Source organism: Paramacrobiotus metropolitanus, unplaced genomic scaffold (genome assembly GCF_019649055.1).
Source record: "Paramacrobiotus metropolitanus isolate TYO unplaced genomic scaffold, Prichtersi_v1.0 Parri_scaffold0000217, whole genome shotgun sequence".
NCBI lineage: Eukaryota > Metazoa > Tardigrada > Eutardigrada > Parachela > Macrobiotidae > Paramacrobiotus > Paramacrobiotus metropolitanus.
The window spans coordinates 101920-115769 of record NW_026570437.1 but is presented as its reverse complement, the minus strand read 5'-3'; positions in this window follow the sequence as shown (position 1 = coordinate 115769).

Genomic DNA, 13850 nt, shown 5'->3' with positions numbered 1-13850 from the left:
CTATGTTAAGCTATGGGAACTTTCCCCTGCACGCTGATTGGCTGCCTCTTAAGTACTGATAAGCGGTCGTTATGACGTCACAAGGAAGTTCGAGAATTTTCGCGCTATTTCCCGCGAGAAAAACAAATTATTTTAGGTCGGCTAGAAAGTTTATCTAGTCGGATTTTAAAGTTTTTAACCGTTAGAAATTAATTTTGTTAATTAAGAAGATTTTCTAGTGGTCGAAACACCGTTAGAAGTGAGAAATAAGAGAATTTCCGACCTGTTGTCGGTTAGCCTTTGTCTAACTGTCTAGACAGGTTCGTTGACCTAGCAGGTCGGTTCTCGACCAAAAGCAAAATTCCGAGTCGGTTTCTCCGTCGAAAATTACTTTTTCACCGTTAAAAATTTTAGATTTACGGATAGAAATTGTTTTCTACCGCTAGAAAGTGAAATGCCGACCTAGTTTCGGCTAAAATCGACCTATAACCGTGACTTTACCAGTGTCGGTGTCGGTGTCGGTTCCGGTCGATTTCCTCCGTCCGAGGTCGGAAATCCGTCGTTTCCGTGCTGAAATCCGCGAGTAAAGTTGCGGGTCGCTGTTCAAAGCGAAGGTCCCCGTATTATAGGAGTAATCCTATCGCGCTGCAGACTCTCGTTCGAGTCTGATCCGTCAGTTGGGAGAAGAAAAGTCCGTGCTGTTGGGAAATGAGATTCCGCTCTTCAATGTGGAAGAGACCAAGGAACTGTGCTCACCAGCTGGGTAAGAATCACTTCAGTGATCCTCGTTTTCCTCAGCTGTAAGACGATGCGATCGTTCTGATCAAAGTCAAGGCAGAGATTGCTTCAGCAATCAGTCTGGCAGTGACTTTCAGGTTCCTCACGAGTTCTCCGCAAATTGAGCCTTCACCGTCTCCTCAAAGGGTCCGTTGAAAGAAAACCAAACGATTCTGCTTACCATGTAACAGGCAAGCGCGAGGAGATCACGAGTGATGCTTTATTGTACAAATAAAGGAACAATGCTGCGTAATAGCAGGAATGCAAGAACAAAGCACTGATGGCTAAGCAAGCAAGTGAATGCTAGAAAAGGCTCTTGAGCGTTCGTCAAGGCGTGAAAGAAGCAACTGGCGGCAAGCACGTGCTGTGTGCCATCAGCTGTGTGATGATGCGCAGACTGGACTCAATCCAACGCGAGCGTATGAACGCTGAGTCATACTGCGAGAGAGGGACGAGAGAGCAAGTATGCTCAGTGTGTGCGCCGCGTATATCCGCTTCAGCGGATATGAGTGCAGTGCAGCAGCACACGTACGTACAGCGAGAGAGGCGATATGGCAAGCGTGAGTGCAAATACGTCCATGGTGGGCCGTATGCACCAGGCGCAGTCATGTGCCTCTGACAAAAACGACCTACCTATTTATGCATGGGCGATGTTCAGCTCTTTTTGTTTGAGAATCAAAAGATTGGGCGATTTCAGCAGGCTGTTTGTCAGAATCAAAAGATGCCTACTCCACCCGCATGTTCCGCTTTGTTATGTTATTTAAAATATAGACCTACTTACCTATACGTTTTCATATGTATTTCTGGTCCCCGGCACCCACTCACTCATGGTGACGCGCTACATGAATAACTGCTTTTTCTTGTGGCTCTCGGTAACAGAAAACAGCAGCCCTTGTGTGAAGACTGTGTCAGAAGTGGTGAGCGATCTTTGCTAACTAACTACTACAGACACGACGATGCCCAATCGTTCTGCTCACGATAACCTTTATACAACACTCAGCCAAGTTAGTACTATAACAACACCAGAGTCAGGAAGACACTCCAGTAGAACAACACTACTCGTTGAGTAGCTGGTCCAGCAAGATATTCTAATTCATTCACAAGAAGTACTTCTCGGCCTCAAGCACTCCACAGTAGTGGTTCTGATCGAAAAATATGAAAAATGAGAGAACACGCCTTCAACCCAAAACGACTCCCAGACAAACCATGAGACAACATTTTACTGGTTCTTTTATGAGAGATCAAAGTACACTTGACACATTACTAATTGGCTGATACTTTCTGGCCACTTCATTCCGTTGCAAACCACAGTGCTATGACCGTCCAGGCACACCGTACTCCTACTATTCGTACAAGTGACAAACATATGCAGCCACCATAAAATTTCAAATCCGAAAACAGTGGATATCAGGAGAACGGCGCGTCCGGCTTCTTGTGTGCGACGACGGTCCAGCGTCGGGGCGACACGCGCGGATCAAACAGATCAACCGCCCCCACCTCCCGGATGTCGATCGTTCCGCTCATCCAGCGCGCACGCCCGGTCCAGGAGGATGATTTGCTCAATCAGCGGCGCCAGCAGGATCCGCGTCAGACACACCAGACGCAGCTGCATCTCCACGTGAACATGCTCCCTGTAGTACACCGCTTCCAGCTCCTGTACGTCCATCTGTAACGCACAAAACGAGTACACTAGCAATACGGAACGTCGGCAGCGGCTGAATTCGAATTTGATTCATTGAAATGAACGTACGCCGACTGGGTGAACCACCCGCGTCGAAAGACGTCGGTGCGGAACCAGCAGTCGACCCGCGCCGACCGGAGATTGGTCTCCCCCGCATACTAATGGTCAGGGTGCTGGCGCAGAAGGGCTCGGGAGCGCCGGGCCCCGACTCGTTGCACGTGACGGAGCCGTGGAAAAAGACGGGGGACGTGCCGGCTGAGCTGGAAGCGATAGGGCGCCGCCACGAAGTCGGCGTCGTACTTCTAGATGGTAAATTCGACTGGTCCGGCGTTTGGCTGCAGTCGACGCTGCCGGCTGCCGCTGCTCGTCATGGCGCGGACACGTTGCGCAGGGGCGGCACGAAGACGTCGCGGGCGCGCAGCTCCGGCTGCAGGCACTGTGTGCGCAGAGGGCAAAGGTCACACCAGCACCGTTGTACGGAGAATGCACTCCACCGGCCCGCCAGACTCGCGGCTGACGTTGTTGACGAAGAGGTAGCTGGTGTTGAGAGCGGACACCTGTTCGTAGGAGTGACCTTTCTTGGAATGTGGCACGGTGTCGCCGTGGATGGTGGCGTTGTGGTGGCGCCAGACGATTCGGTGCACCATGGTGAGCGTGGCCATCTCGCAGCGGATTTGTTTTAAAACTTGTGCAAGCAAACGCCATCTACACTTAAAATCAAATATCCATTAACTAGAGCAGGTAGAACAACTTTTTTACAGTAGTTCTCTAGAACAACCAACAGTTCCCAACATAGAAACTGCATTTCTAGTCATCTCTGTCGGCAATAAATAATGGCATTGGCAGTGACTTGCGTTGGGTTGCTTGGGGATGCCGCGCATAGTGCACATACACGTAAGTTACAATGTAGGACTAAATGGTCGCACAGCCCCATACCCAGCATTCTGTACGCAAGCGGTGCAGTGCACTTGTACGAAACGGATATTTTGAACTCAGTCGTACAGTGCACTGCGCTGCATTACTGAATGTGGAGATGTTGGGTATGCGACCATTTCGTCCTAAACTGCAGCAGTAAACGGCCGCCGGTTGGACAAACGCCATTAATGGCCTATTGACGGTATTTTAATTACGCATTTGTTGACCTGATGAAAACACTGAAAATCAACACCAGCCCGCCAAATCGCCCCTCGTCGGCAATGAACAACTTACTGTACTGTAGCCGCAAGATGAAATGGCACCACTTTTAGATCCAGCCGCTGTCTAGCTGCCCCCTGTCAGACAGCGCACACATTACAGCAGCGTGTGCGCTGTTTTCCTTACACCAGACTCTGTGGTGCCATTTCATCTTACACTGAATAACTTTTTGTTGCTACCTAATTTTACTCCACTTCCAGTAACAGCAGTAATAGCTGTAACCCTTCTTACTACACTGTAGAATTTCGCGAGGAATCTCGTTTTCGATCTTGCTACCATGGTACAAATTCTTCTTAACCACTGTTGATTTAAATGACCCGATAAAAACGGTTTTATCTGATGGAATCTGTTGTCACAACAACCGAAGCGATGCTGCCTCGAATGTATACGCCAAACAAAGAGCAAGTCACGCCCCAGTTGTTTGACGGGCATCTTGCCGGCTGCTGGACAGCGGCTGAATTCGAACAGGAGAAGATTCGAATGCACAAGCAGGGCCTGGCCACTTTTCGCAAAGGCTTACTAGGCTGTTTCACTGTGTAAACAAAAGTGTAGCAAGCCCGGGCATCCTTGCATAATACACACCATCCGAAACCTAGATGGCCGAAATGCGACACACTATACGGAGAGCGGACAGTCACTAGAAGAGTATCATATAAAAACATGAAGCGTATGAATAACAGCTTTCAAGTAACGCAAATACCGTATTCATTCAAAATTTTATAATTAATATGCTTTACTGCAGTATGTTTGGTTTTATGCTTTTTTATAATACAGTAATTGGTAATAATTGGTCCTAATTACGTATTGATCCTAATTTCGGTCGATAAATCTAATTATTAAAACATTATAGCTTGTGATTTTGTAAACAGGGGTCGATACAGTTTATATTTTTACTTCTACTGATTAACCTGCCTGTTTTGTTTCAAACAATTAGGGTGAACATTGCTCTTTGATCTTTCGTAAGACGCGCCTCTGTGTTCGAGAGGCACACATTATGCAGGCCCGGGCTTGCTACAGGTTTTTATGGCTTTCTTTGCTAGGAGCCTAGTTAAAGGAGCACAGGCAGCCTTGCCTCCGCTGACAGGACTTGAGCGTAAGCTTTAAAGACTTTGGCACAAGTACTGTAGTGTACGTCTGACGGTCTGTACTAGTCTGTATTACCATAACGACAACTGTCTGCCTAATATTCGCCGGTTGCCGACCTGTTGACGCTGTCTCCATGATTAAATTCCAACTGTACCAGTCAGTTGTCATTCTAACTGTCCACAGTCAACATCGAGTTTTATTCTGGTATTAATAAAAAGGTCACTACATATGCAGTTGTTCAAGCTGCAGTAAATCAACTTCATATTTATTTTATTTTCCGTATGCCAATATACAGCCGATATGCGCTTCATCGGTTTCTTTCTGGTCATCATACTGGCCACTGTGCCATGCTGCGTAGTGTTGGGCTGCGCGCCACAGCGGACGTACACAGCCGGTAAGTTTTGACGTGATTCTTCCTACTGTCATGCGGTGTATCGGATGGCAGTTACGTTAGAATTGGATAGAAGGGATGCGTGCACGACGACTAGAGAATCATTCTTGTTTTTGCTTTTCTGCCATTTTTATATATTTTTTAGCTTTTCTTCTGATGCGGAGCAGTAAATCTGCTGGGAGACGTAACAAAAGTGAATTTGTCGTGTCCCGTTCTTTTCCGCAGTAGGGAAAACCTAGAAAATCACGGGGGTATCGAATTGCCCTTGTGACAAGTGGCGCTCCTGTTTAAAAATCACCACCTCTTGTATACCGGTATCGGGGAACCCAGCGAAAAATTCGTGGTTCGCCAATGACTTTGCGTAGTGGCCGTCGTTTTCAGATGGAAGAACAATCTGAAAGGTACAGCGAAGTGAACGCGGTCCAAGACCCGTTAAATTTAAGCGCGGAAAATGATCGCGCTGGTGCATTTATTGAAGACGTCGTAGAAGAAGAGCCGCCGGCGGTCTTTCGCAGTCCCCGGGCTGCTGTTCAAGTCTATGCGGATAGTATACCTCAAAACAATGTGGCAAAGCCTTTGACGAAAACTACACAGGCTTTTCTTGGCAATTCCGTACAGCTTAATGCAACGCCGAGCGGTGTTCGACGTGTTAACCCGAATACAGAATATGTTGAGCCGACAGCGAACCTCAGCAGTTCTCGGGCTGCTAGTCGGTTTGATGGGGACGGTTCGCCTTCTACAAGTGCACCACAGCCTTGGGAAAATAATTTCAGGGCTCCTCGAGGGAATTCAGTGCTGCCGTCGGCCGGTTTCAGCCTAGGGAATTCAGTAGGAGATGTCGTAGAGCACGAAGAGCCACCGGGGGCTTACAGCAGTCTTCGGCCTGCTTCTCAGTCTTACGGAAATGGTACTGCCCCGAGTAGCGGACTGAGGCCGCCGCCAAGAAGTAAAAGAGCTTCTCTTTCACAGTCGGTGCAGTATTTACCACCGCCCGCCGGGGATCGTCGTGATAACGTTGGTGACCGTAGCTATAGCTCACACGGGCAGACCTTGCCGTGTTTCGACGGTTTAGAAATGTCAGACCGTATATTTTCTCAGCGCCATTCCAGTGGCGTTCCTGTACGACATCCTTTTGTGACACAGGAACAGAGCGACGTGGCTCGAAGGCCGGAGTTGAGCGTGGAGTACGGTGTACCGCATGGCGAACCTCGCCAGCCTGTCATTCCCCATCCCACGCGCTTACACACAGAGAAGGATGCCCTATCCCGCGAAAACATTCGTCTTAAAAGAGAGTTAGATGAGCTCCGCGCAAAACTCTTTCGGTTAGATGTGGAGGAACTAGACAGCCGACGGAGTCCTCGTCCACATTTGTCGGAAAACCAGAGCGTCGGACCTGCGCCGCCGGTGCGAGCGCAATTTGAACGTGCTGGCAACAGCCGCTGCGTTTCTGAGCGGCCGCCGGGCTCTGAAGGCATTGTCTATAGCAGCAATGTTTCAGCAGGTGGCACAGCTAGGTTGGCTCAGCAGGTGGCCGCGCTGCTGAATCCATACTTCCAGGGATGGCCCGCTACCCAGGCGTATTCCCAAGAGTTCCCTGCCACGGGGCATGGAGAATTTAACGGTCAATATGGCGACCGTTGGCCTGCTCCAGCATTATATACAAACGCTGCGTTTGGGGACAATTTTGAGGATGCATGCATGCAGAGACCGGGGATGGTCCGGCGGGCACTGCCTCTGCAGCCGCCGCGCTTCGAGCCGCCCGCTAACGGCTCACGCGGCGTTTCCTACGTTCAGAAAGACCAGCGGGTTAAAACCCCTGTCTTTAAGGGAGAGAAGGACGAGCGCATCGAGTGCTGGATACAGCGCTATGAAGCTGTAGCTGTAAAAAACGGCTGGGATGATTATTTTAAGTGCATTGAATTAATCAATGCACTGCAGGGTAACGCCGCTAGATTTTACGACAAAATTGTGCAGTTGTTTCCCGAGGGTTTAGGCTGGCGAGAGTGGAAAGCTAAACTGCTGGACAAGTATTTTGATAAAGATCGGCAGTTTTTTGCGGCGCAGCAGCTTGCTAACCGCATGTTTGATTGTAAGGAAACGGTCGACGATTATTACGAGGCCGTTATCGAGTTGATTGCCGATGTGGATTACGAGATGAATCCGAAAATGCAGGCCCATTATTTGGTTAACGGGCTTCGTTCTCATTCCGAGTTATACAAGTTAGTGGCAGCTCAAATGCCACAGACAGTAGCAGCCTTTTTGACAGCTGCTCGGAATTGCAAACGGATTGTAGACCAGACAGCTGCCGACCGTCGGCAGCCGGAAGCCCACAACCGAACGGTATCATTTAGCGATCAACGGCAGACAGGTAGGCGAGACCACCGCCACTCAAATGCCAAAGTGCAGGACAGCAACCCTGGCACTTCCGGTGACGATGGCACGCCCGACAGTAGCCGGCCGCCTTCCCGATCCCGCACGCCGACAACGCCTGAGCCTGGCGAAACCAAGCCCAGTGTTACCTGTTTCACATGTGGTGAAAAAGGGCACTACAGTACCACGTGCCAATGGCAATCAGTGCCATTTACTGATTTGCCCGAGTCTGTTCAGCAGTATCAGGCCGCCAAGAAACAGCAGTGGAAAGGGTCAGCACCACCTCGGGCACCGACTCCAAAAAACCCGAAGCAGCAGTAAATAGAGGTAATACTGCTGCTGATGCTGTACGCAAACCTCTACCAGATGAAACACCGGTCGCTGGTGTTTATAGCGCAGATACAAGCCTGCCTACAATATCTACAGGCTTTACGTATACAGTAGATGTTAACAATATACAGGTAGCAGCACTAATCGATACATGTGCAGCTGTTTCGATTATTTCTCGGGAATTCTGTGACAGTCACAACATTTTGTGTACGCCTTTTCCACCTGATCACAAAGGCGTGTGTGTGGTAGGCGTTGGTGGCGGGCGTGTATCACTTCGTACAGCGTACTGTGACGCGATTGTACGTATTGGCAAGAGTGATTTCCAGCACTCTTTTTATGTTTGGGACGGCCATCCTCAATTTAAGCTGTTGATTGGGATGGATTTCTTACAGAATAAGCCGTTGTCCATCGATGTGCAGGGCAGGCAGATAGTTTGTGCGGCATTCAAACAAACCGCTGACCCGCACGGACCAGGCCCGCCGATTCCTGTTGAGGAAAGTTCCGAAATGGCAGCTTTGCCATTCAGTCAGGAAACTTGTGCAGCTAGTGAAGTACCGCCTGTATCGAAACCACTGCGCGGTTTCCGTAAAGCATATGCGTTATCACAAGTGGTGATACCACCACGGTCTAGCGTAATCGCCGACGCTAAGGTCTTGAAAGCTCCAGATAACGGAACTTTTATTTTCTTACCGGAAGACAGCACACTACAGAGCGCTCAAGTATTTTCACCGAGTGCTATTGTTCAGGTGAAAAATGGGCGATTTTGCACTATGTTCATGAACAACACCGACAAGCGTCGTGTAATTCGAAAAGGTGCACTGCTAGGCACTATTGATTGGTACGATGAGGAAGAGGAGGTTCCAGTGAATGCTCTGTCACCTGTAGAAGAAGAGCAGGCGCTCAGAGAATTTGAAAACTTGTTACCTGAGCTAAACATAAACAAAGAACTGACTAAGGAGCAACTCGATCAGCTGCTAAACGTTTTGCGTAAAAACCATAAAGTGTTTCCAACTTTGAAAAATCCATACGGGTTTTCGGCAGTGCAGTCTCATCATATTGATACCGGTACCGCTCAGCCGGTTAAATCGACACCGCGTAGAACGTCATGGAAGGGGCGTAAGCTGATTCAGAACGAAGTTCAGAAAATGCTTGAAAGTGGCATTATTCGTAAGTCACAATCACCATGGAGCAGTCCAGTGGTGATAGTGCACAAGAAAGACGGAGGTATTCGTTTTTGCGTAGACTTTAAAGATCTTAATAAAATTACTCGTAAAAATGTTTACCCTTTGCCTTTAATTGATGATCTCCTACAAGCGGTCGGAACTGCTGACTGGTATACCGGGTTAGACTGTTTTTCGGGATTTTGGCAAATTCCAGTTGCAGCAGAAGACCAGCCTAAAACCGCGTTTTGCACGCAGGACGGTCTTTACGAGTTTACAAGGATGCCGTTCGGGCTCTGTAATGCCCCGGCAACCTTTCAAATGACTATGGACAGTATACTAAATGGCCTCAAATGGACCATTGTACTCGTATATTTAGATGATTTGGTAGTATTTGCATGCAGTTTTGAGGAGCACTTAGAGCGACTGGATATGGTACTGTCAGCCTTAAGAGAAGCGGGTATAACAGTGCAACCGAAAAAGTGCTCGTTTGCTATGAGAGAACTTAAGTTCTTGGGTCACATAATTGACGCTAATGGTGTTCGTACTGACCCCGACAAAATTAAAGCCATATCGGCTTTCCCAAAGCCGGTTAGTCAAACGGATGTAAAGTCTTTCTTAGGACTTGCTAGTTATTACCGGAAGTTTATTAAAAGTTTCGCACATTTGGCACAGCCACTTACTGTACTGACTAAAAAAGAAGTAAACGTGGCTACGGCGTGGGGCGAAGCGGAAGACAAAGCATTTTGTGCTCTCAAGGAAGCCCTGTGCACAGCGCCAGTCTTGTCTAGGTTCGACCCCGACAAGCCCATCGTGATAGACTGCGATGCATGCGGTTACGGTTTAGGCGCGGTACTTTCGCAGGACGGCCACATTGTAGAATGCGTGAGCCGCGGTCTGTCTAGTGCCGAGAAAAAGTACGGCATCACGGAGCTGGAATGTCTGGCGGTGGTATTCGCGGTAATGAAATTCCGACATTATGTGGAGTTCGGAAAGTTTACCGTCCGGACTGACCACAAAGCATTAACGAGTTTGCGTAAGCATCGCGGCCCAAATGCCCGTTTAACACGTTGGGCGTTGCTACTGGATCCATACGACATGGTGCTCGAGTACCGGAAGGGCTGCCTTAATGGCAATGCCGACTGCTTGAGCCGTTTTCCGATTGACGCACCACCCAACGAAGAGGTAGATCTACCGGAAGTAGCTGCATGGTCGATCACTGCCTCTGACGACTTTGAGTACCTACGTCAAGAGCAAGAGAAGGACGAGGTACTGCGTGAACTGGTTAAAAGCGTTATTGATGTAAGCGGACTATCGGCACATCAATGTAAGCGATATGTTGTACGAAATGGTGTACTGTACAGGAAGCGCCGTTACAATGGGCAGGAACATTTATGTTTCGTGGTACCGAAGCAAATGAGAGCGGATATTCTGAGATCAGCTCATGATATTCCGATGGCCGCTCACATGGGTGTTGAAAAAACCTGGGACATTGTGGCCCGCAGGTTTTATTGGGATGGTATGATTACTTATGTACGGAAGTACATCGAGTCTTGTGAAGAATGTCAGGCAAGGAAAGTACCAAAAAAGGCAACACATGGCTTTCTTCAGCCAATGCCAATACCTCCGGCATTCCACACCGTAGCAATGGACATTCTTGGTCCATTTCCTGTTTCGGATAAGGGAAACAAGTATATAGTGGTCGCAGTCGACCACTTAACTCGCTTCGTGATAGCCAAGGCGCTACAGAAAGACACTGCGCAAGAGGTAGCGGAATTCTTCATAAATGAAGTTGTATTTAAATATGGGACCCCTGCAAAACTGCTGACTGACCGCGGGACTCATTTCCGTAATCAATTGCTAATGTCCGTCACGGATATTTGTGGCGTGAAGCAGTTAAAAACAACTGCCTACCACCCAGAAGGAAATGGCTTATGTGAGCGCCAAATGGCACCCATAGCAGAGGCGCTGTCAATGTTTGTCGACAGCAAGCAACGTGACTGGGATGTTTACGTGCCGGCCGTGGTTTTTGCTCACAATTGCGCTAAGCAGTGCACCACCCAGGCCAGCCCGTTTTACTTACTGTTCGGAAGAGAGGCCACGTTGCCTCTTGATATCATTTTCAAGACCAACCTGCAGCAAGGTTACGCTGACTATCCTGCGTACACTACAGAGTTTATTCAAACTCTAGAGGCAGCCCATGAAACTGCTCGTTTACGGATACGAGAGCAGCAAAATAGAGATGCTGCTAGGTTTAACGAGCACCGTACACAAACCGTATTTGAGGAGGGCAGTTTAGTTCGGGTACAGCAGTTTGCAAGAAAGAAAGGTCTAGCCGACAAGCTGTCTTTTAAATTTAAGCAGCCCTATCGTGTGCTTAAACGTTGTTCCAATAACGTATACGAATTAATACCTTTATTTGGTAAAAACCCAAAGCCGGACAAGTACAACGTTGACCGAATGCAAAAATACGTCCCACGTATTTCCGGTTTTGTGGATACAGCAGCAAATTTGGCGGGTGATTCCCAACAAACTTCCGCTCAAGATCCACCGTCCAAATTGCAATCAGTTCACCCCATGCCCAAAAAGGGAACACATTGTCGAAAAAAGCGGGTCAACTACCGACCGCTAACTCACAGTCTAAAGCTAGCGCCGTCTGTGTCGAAACGTGGACGGCTGATCAGGCGTCCAACTCGATACGTAAACGAGCAGTAAGCGCCGCCTTCCGGCACTGAAAAAGCAGTTTTCTATTGGCTGCTAGTTGATCTAGTTCACACGCGCCAGGTCAGGAAGACAAAGAGCAGTCACGCCGCACTGCTGATCAGTTTAATCAAATGAGCTGTCAGCATTCACTTAACGAGCTCATTTTCAGACTGAACAAGTGTCTTATTTTTTTTAAAGTTTCTTGTCACGAAGTTTTCTTAATATGAATTACGATAATCAGTTTCCTTGCGGTGCCTGTCGCGCTGATTACGCTCGATCGTATGTAGAGGGAACTCCTTTCGAAATCCCCTCTTGCCCACATGTTGCAGTCCGCAGTTTTGGGGAGATTCCTTTTGGCTGCTTTACTGAGGAAGACTATCAGTTAGTCCCCGCGCGTACGCGGGTGTTATTCACTGCAGCCTGTTCGGGATTAAAGGCTGCTTATCAGGAATTACGCGAGTCGCCACGTCATCAAGCATGCCTTTCGGAGGCCATGAAAGGGGCGCTGAATGAAGCTCACCGAGTCTTCTTTGAAAACTTTACGGTGACCCTCTACGATCCGGACCGGAACCGAGCGGCGTATTCCAACTCACCGCTGCAGGCGACCGTTCATACGGCAGCCACAGCTCCGTTCAGTAGCCAAGGCCTTTCGGGGATCTTTCCCGGCTGCTCGAGTGCGACACTGCCGGCACCAGTGTTCAATGGAAGTCCTTCCATTACATCCGTAGTTGGCCCACCAGTGACTTATGCAGCCACTTCGAATAACGCCAGCTTGCATGGCCCTTTGGGGACCTTTACCAGCGGCTCCAGCGGAAATCCTTCCGCTATGCACATGGCTGGCACAGCAGCGGCTCACGTGGCAGCTGCGTATCATGCCAACGCGCAAGGCCTCTCGGGGACCTTCACTTATGGCTTAAGTGGAAATCCTTCCACTGTGTCTATAGCTGGCACAGCAACAGCTAATGCAGCAGCTGCTTATCGTGCCAGCGGGCAAGGCCTCTCGGGGACCTTTAATAATACCGGTTTGCCGATTTCAGCGCCGGCTGGAATCATGCCTAGCAGATTTTCATCTGCTCCGCCTCTTGACGGCGCCCTTGGCACGTTGAACAGTGGTGTCCGCACTGCTACCAGTTCGGTGGTGAATTCTCACGCACCTGGCATGTCTGTTCCACAGTCCAGCGTTGCACCAACAACGCTTCGAGGTAAAACAGCTCGAGAGCTGTTGGATACCCGTTACACGAAGTACAGCGGCCCGATTAGCAGCAAGACCACTCGCAATCAAATCAATAAATGGTGGGCCGCATGGGAAAATCAGGAAGTGGAAGGATACGGTTGTCTGGTTAAGAGATTTCCCCTCTTGATGCGGGAGTCCCCGAACGTTGCGCAAATGGTGTACGAATGCACTATTCCTTTTGGTTACACCGGACCATCAGCAGCCGATGTCGCACGTCGCCGTCCCGATATCGTACCTCCCTCACACTGGATTCCTGGCAAAAAATCCACAGAGCCACCACCGCCTTTCGAAAACGACCCTCAACAGGGAGACACCAGTGCGGTTACTACGCCAGTTTCTGCTGAGGCCGAAAGCTCCGAAGAGAAAGAGGGAGGCACTGAAACACAGCCAAGCGCACCTACTGAAGCGGCCGCCGGCCTGTCAGACGGTATGGACGGCGTCATCGAAGGAGAGACGATGGATGGTCCCCACGTCCAGGGAAATAAAGTGGTGGCTGAGTCGATGGTGACTGACGACGTGACGGACGATTTGACCGACGATTTGACCGACGACGTGACCGACGGCGTGACCGACGACGGGACCGACGGCGTGACCGACGACGTGACCGACGACGTGGCCGACGATCTGAACGATGAGGTGACGCCGGATGCCTCCGTGGATCAACGTTCTCAGTAGACACGGTTAGCCGGCTACTTGTTCATATTTTTCTAGCGGTTATCTCTTGAGTACCACTGTATGTCTGGGCTAGTGATACTTTCTTTAGTTTGCTCTTTCTTTATATTCACGGGCTGTGGGCAGCCCTTTCCCCACCGAGGGAGGATGTGTCATGCGGTGTATCGGATGGCAGTTACGTTAGAATTGGATAGAAGGGATGCGTGCACGACGACTAGAGAATCATTCTTGTTTTTGCTTTTCTGCCATTTTTATATATTTTTTAGCTTTTCT